General features: G+C 34.7%; 1 pseudogene; it reads right to left on the minus strand.

Annotated features, from left to right (window-relative positions):
- Nucleotides 1-1,258: 1,258 nt before the first annotated feature.
- LOC136053381 (5S ribosomal RNA) lies at nucleotides 1,259-1,375 on the minus strand (annotated as a pseudogene).
- Between the last annotated feature and the right edge of the window lie 5,490 nt (nucleotides 1,376-6,865).

Raw genomic sequence — 6,865 nt, forward strand, 5'->3', positions numbered from 1 at the left:
GTACCATACAGTTGCAATGTCTTGATGCTACTGATCAAGTGACAAATTAAGATACATTCTGTGGGCAGACTCAGTTGCACAGGGTGATATTTACGATGACAAACCTGACTGTAGAGATTAAATTACAAAGACGATCCTTATTTGAGAATTTTTTCTTCATCTGTTCTCACAGTTAACCTTGTTCCTGCTGTTAAAATATATTTACAATAATACCGAATATAGAATTGCATGACGTTAAAATCTATGTTACCCTGACTGGCATTTTTCATACTAGTAGAATATTATTTCTGTAAATATGAATAACTGTGCAAGTTAGATGCAAAAGCAGCAGTGAAGAAAAAGCAACAAACCTCAAAAAACAAACAACCCACAAAAACCACTCTCCTTTCATATTGCCATGAAAAAGAGTAACCTCTTACAGCTGTACTCAAGAAAATAATCTCAAGAATATACTTATTGTCTTTCTCTCTTGCAAGACTTCATTTATAACCAATTTTGCTCTAAATTTTCAGTGATTTTGTAGATCTATAGAACTTTATCTCCTTGTGCTACAGTTAGTAGATTTGTTGTCTATATTCAGCAGCAGTGCAACTGCAGAAAAACGGAAGACATGTTCATGCTATGTAACGGTGAACACCCCTCTCATGTCCCAGATATTTTTCACTGAGATCAGGGTTGACAGAAAAGTTATAAGGAAACTTATCAACATACAAGCTCTTAATGACCATGGTTTGATTACTTGGAATTAGAAGGCAATGTTTGGAAATCATTTTATTCTTATTCATGTTTCATGATTTTATGATTTCTTGTTATCAGTATTCCACATCATAACACCATGTGGTGCACTGGGACTGAAAGAGTTAGTGTTCCAGTTCCATGGATCTTCAATATTTCCAGATATACCTGTCTCATAAGAGAAGAACTACATACCCCAGAGGACTTTGTGTTACTTTTCATTTCTGTTTTCTGTTCAGACGGAAAGATGAAGCTGTTGGCAAATCATGATATGCCCTCACTTCTGCCTCGCTGCTCATCAGCAGTGTGTGCTTCCCAGCCACCTCATATTCAGCGTTATAGTAAGGCCTTCAGTTTTTGAGCACTCTGTCCTTCATTTTATTTTGTTTATTAGCTTCAATTCCAATTATATTGTATCATGTTGTGTTATTTTGCATTCCAATATCTTGTTTTGTGTTATGGTTTTAGTTGTATTATCGATATTCCACATCATAACATTGTGTGGTGTACTGGGAGTTAAAGAAGCCTACAGCACCCGGTATTCCTGGGAGGGATCCCATCCAAGTACTAACCAGGCCCGTCCCTGCTTAGCAGCCAAGATCAGGAGATTGAGTGCTGCCAGTGTGGTGCGGCCATAGGCTGGTTCTCATAACTCCCAATACACCACATAATGTTATGATGTAGAATATCGATAATACAACAAAAATCATAAAACCATAACATTTTGTGAATTAGCTTTCCTCCTCAGATTGTTACCACTGTTTTGTTTTTAGGCTCATCTCCTTCCTCTTTCCTCATTTCCCCTTTTCCCATTTCTGGGACATTTGTCCATGGGTCTCCCACCCCATTAGTCATGGAATTGGGCCGAACTGGCCTGTAAATCGTTGATAATATGTTATTTACAATCAATATTGTCTTCTTACTGATAGAAATCTTATGCAACTTCATCACTGTATCAATGTTACTGATAATTACAAGAGAATATACTATCAAAAAAAAATTCTCATTTCTTCATGTTCCACTTCAATAAGATTTATCAAATTTTTGTAAGAACTAAAGAGTAATTAGTAAGAAAGACCTTATTACACAGAGTTATTACAGTGTTAATAATAACAGTCCTTATATTCTGGAAGTTTTTTAATATCTAGTAATTATTTGTATTCACGCAATCATCATTTTGTACTTTCCTTCTGATACAATTCCTGAAAAAAGTGAAGTAATACTCTGAAGTTTATCTTAGTTTCAGCAACCTACTCCAGTTTCTTCAAAAATCTAATTTTGATTTGTCAAGTTCTGACAAACAGTGTTGATGCACCTGTAGTGAATGTCCATTATATACTATGAGCTAAAATAAGCACCTAATTCATTATTTGTATGATCTGAGACTGTATGTGAAGGTACATCTCCATCAGGTACATCTCTGTCATGTACATCTCACTGGTACAATGAACCTTAAAGCATTATTATCCCACTTCTCTACTTCTGTCTTAAATCTGAATAACTTTCACATGAAAATAATATATATATATATATATATATATATATATATATATATATATAAATTCCTGTCAGTACACTCAGCTAATAAGAATATTTTAATGAAAAATGTGAATAGGGGTATTAGAAAAGGAGAATGTTTTTCATAGAATCTTAGAAGCATAGAATGTACTGGGTTTAAAAGAACGTCAAAGACCATATAGTTTCAATCCCCTGCCATGGGCAGTCACCAACCACTAGACCAGGCTGCCCAGAGCCACATCCAGCCTTGCTTGAATGTCTTCATGGGTGTGTCATGCACAACCTCTCTGGGCAATGTGTTCCAGTGTCAACATCCTCTGAGTGAAAAACTTTCTCCTTATATCTAACCTAAATCTTTCCTGTATTAGCTTAATACCACCCCCCTTGTCCTATCACTATCATTTATTTCCTTCAGCTTTTCAGTGCTGAATTTAAGGGCATTATATAACCATTCTAAATGGTTATCAGTATTCTTATCCTAAACAGTCTTCTGATAAGCAAACCAGGAGACAATTTACCCAGCAAATTCTCTGCATTTCTTTGAAGTCTGTTGAATTAATAAAAGCTGAGAAACAGAGGATTTCTTGGTTGTGATATTAACTAAAATTATTAAATGCCATCACTTATATAAGTATACTAACAAAAGAGAAGGAAGAATAAACAGAAGTATAACTATTACAGTAACACGTTGCCATGCAACAATTAATAAGGGTAATATAGATATATTTATGTTATTTTAAAATATGTTACATGCATTCTGCATTGATTTATTATTATTATTATTATTATTATTATTATTATTATTATTAGCCAAACACATTTAGGTTCATCTTGCAATATATTAAGATTTTCAAGAAATAACATGTTCACATTGAACAGGTACTACAAATGTTTCCTATCCTAACTCTTTCCTTCATTTTCTTCTTCTTTCTATTCACTGCCTTTCCCTTTCCATTATTCTTACTGTGAATTGTAGATACATACATGTAGCTGTACAGTTCTGAATAATCAAATCTATATATATAAATATATATATCGAATGTTTCTGTAAAAAAATGATTGTAACCTCACTATTTTAAAAATCATTACACGTTATGTATCAAGTAAGGACTTTCCCTCTATCTGCTTATTTAATCTCTAAAACATGTTTTCGTACATTAAATTGCTCCCTAGCAGTTGTACTTCACTAGGAAACATATTAATAATGCGATTACATTTTTTCCAAGTAAAGTGTTATTTATGATCTGTCTTCATATGGACTGTAAATGTAATTGCCTGGCATAAAAATTGCTTTTCATTGGATGAAGCTTAAAATAATTGTGGATCTAAAGAGCAATGATACTGCTCTTCTATGGGAGATAACAGGTTTTGTTCATTCCTTTTGCAAGTATCATATAGTCATTGATAAGTTTTCTTGAATTTAATTTCATGATTCCTGTTGTTCTTACAATGTATTGTAAGTATATATTTTTCAGTTTCTCCTTCTGGTGCTTTAAAAATAGCAGCGTGAATAATTCTTATCTTTGGAGAAGATCTTTTTTCTAAGTCAGAGAAAAAGAATTGGTTGATTCTATTGTATGGACTTCATCAGAATAAGAAAATAAAGAAATAGAAAATAAATTATTACAACTAACAATATGATAAGCTTTAAAATCTAAAGAAAGCCTTACTTATACCACAATGAAGAATGCTAGATTAAATACATGGAAATTAAAACTTAATATATTTTCTTACAATTTCATAAATAACATATTGTTTTGAAAGTATTATAAAATTTGTAAAAAATGTTTGATTTTCAGACTTCTGAGGAAAATCCACTGGTCAGTGTTCTGCTAAAGTAAACTACAAAGGTTAATTTAAGGTTTTTGACAAAATTAATCTACTGAAGTCTGAAATGGCTAGCATAACTCAGATAGGCTTCCACTTTCTTTTTTCTTTTATTTGAAGTATTTTCAAAATTTCATGAGTGGGAGGCTATTTGTCAGTTGTAAAAGTTTTTGCATATTAATACAGTACTGAAAGATATTACTTTTGACAACTAGTTCAGCTGTAATGGTTTATAAAAGAAAAAGATAAAAGGGAGAGAGAGGAAAAGAGAGAGAATTTAATTTATTGAGGACTTCTAATGCTACCATAGTACAGCATTAGAAATTTAAAAAATCCATTTCCTCAAGAACGTCTGAATTTGACTCATCTTATATTTATTATAAATACATTTAAATCAGATTTATTTATTTATTTATTTATTTAACTTTGTTGTACAGGTCACCCAATTCCTTTAGTATTCTTCCCGTTCAACAGAGTGATAATGTGCGAAAGACAAATGATTGATAGAATTTGGTTGCCAAATTAAGCAGAAAACTCTGAGGTATAAATAAGTAGGGCTTAATAGAACTCCTTTTAAGGTTCCTTGGGTTTTATGTTGTTTTATATTTCTATTTGTTTGTTTGTTTGTTTTGTTTTGTCTTCTTAAGTCTAAGTTGTTAAATCATTTGAAAATCCCTCATTCCACTGTAGGTGGAAATGGAACTCGTTGTGATCTACCATATAAGCTCTATTTTCTCATCTTCTGCTGAAAATATGTTGAAGATCCTTCAATATGCTCTCTTTTACAATAATAAAATAAAAGCATATAATTATCATGACATAGGACAGTGATGACTCATATATATGCTTTAATTCTTTAATTTAGTTGTATCTTACTTTTGTGAAATAGTAGTTACCTGTCAACTAGCTTACACAAGCTTCCCTAAACATTTCCTGCTCTGAAGCCAGTCTCTAAACAAACTGATCTTAGCTCCCCATTTGTTTAGAACAAAAAAATGGGAGATAAAATTATTAGAATAGTAATGACTCATAGGACCACATTGGAATAACAGTATTTCCCAGTAATTTTTTAAGAAAAAAGAAAAAGAAAAAAAAGTGCCATATTTTATAGAACAATTGCTTTCTAAATGTTTATCGTTATATGTGTGCATATCAGAAGCCTAATATGAAAAATCAGATTTTGTGGATTTGTGAATTTCTACATGTTCCCTTGAAATTAAGGGTATCCAGATGGATGTTATACTGATCTTTTATGAAAAGGAAAAGTTCTCAAGAGAATTATACTTCTGCTGGAGTGTTCCAGAAAACAAATTTTATTAGAATAAAAATATGAGCAAATAATCTGTTGGTTTCAGTAGTACTTGAATTTTTGTGTTACTTAAGAGAGAATTTTCAAAATATGTGCTTTATTTCTTTCTAGTCATATTGCCTGTGTAGAATCATAGAATGGTTTGGTTTGGAAGCGTCTTCTAAGTGCATCTAGTTCCAACCCTCCTGCTCTAGGCAAGGGCACTTCCCTTGAAGCAGGTTACTCAGTCCAATTTAGCCTGGCCTTGAATGCTTTCATGGAGGGGGCATTCACAGCTTCACTGGGCATCTGTTCTAGTGTCTTACCACATTCACAGTTAAAGAATTTCTTCCTAATATCTAGTGTATATCTACCTCTTCCAATTTAAAACCACTTCTCCTCAACCTGTCACATACCCCTATAGAAAGTCCCTCCTCAGTTTTCCTGAAGGCAACCTTCAGTTACTGGAAGGCTGCTATAAGGTCTCTTGGAGCCTCCTCTTGCCTAGGCAAAAAAGACTCAGTTCTCAGCCTGTCCTCATGGGGGCTGGGGGGGTAGGGGATCATCTTCATGGCCCTCCTCCCATGTCCTTCTTGTGTTGAGGGCTCCTGAATGCTGGACACAGTACTTCAGGTGGGATCTCATGTGAGCAGTGTAGAAGAGCAGAATCACCTCCCTCGACATTCTGGTCACACTTCTCTTGATGCAATCCAGGATACAGTTGACCTTCTGGGCTGTAAGTGCACATTAGTGGTTCATGCAGAATATTTCAACAATAAGTCCTTACCTTCAGGGCTGCTCTGAAGCCATTCTCTATCCAACCTGTATCTGTGCTTGGGATTGCCCTGATCCAGGTGCAGGACTTTGTACTTGGTCTTGTTGAAGTTGGCATGGGCCCACCACTCAAGCTTGTTCAGGTCCTTCTGGAAGGCACTTCTTCCCTCTAATATGTCAACTACACCACTCCACTCAGCTGGATGTTGTCTGCAAACTTGTTGAAGATGCACTCGATCCCATTTTCCATGTCAACAGCAACAATGTTGGATAACCCTGACCCCAATACAGATCCCTAAGGAATGTCACTTGTCACCAGTCTCCACTTGGACACTGAGTGGTTGACCACCACTCTCTGAGTGCAATCATTTAACCAATTCCTTATCCAGCAAGTAGTCTATCCATCAAATCCATTTTTCTCCAATTTGACAATAAGAATGTCCTGTGGGACAGTTTGTCCAACCAAGTTTTTCAAGCATGACTTGTCCTTGGTGAAACCAAGTTAGTTACCACCAATTACCTTGCCTTTATTTTCCATGTGCTTTAGTAGGAGGACCATGTGCTTTCAGGTGGACCTGGTCCATGATCTGGCCAGGCACAGAGGTGAGACTGACTGGCCTGTAGTTCCATGGTTCTTTTTTCCCATCATGAAAATGAGAGTCCTTTTCCAATCAGTGGGAACATCACCAGACCGCTATGACCTTTGAAATATGGTGGATGGTG

Source organism: Cyrtonyx montezumae, unplaced genomic scaffold (genome assembly GCF_038088225.1).
Source record: "Cyrtonyx montezumae isolate F1298 unplaced genomic scaffold, pur_monq_1.0 scaffold_3, whole genome shotgun sequence".
NCBI lineage: Eukaryota > Metazoa > Chordata > Aves > Galliformes > Odontophoridae > Cyrtonyx > Cyrtonyx montezumae.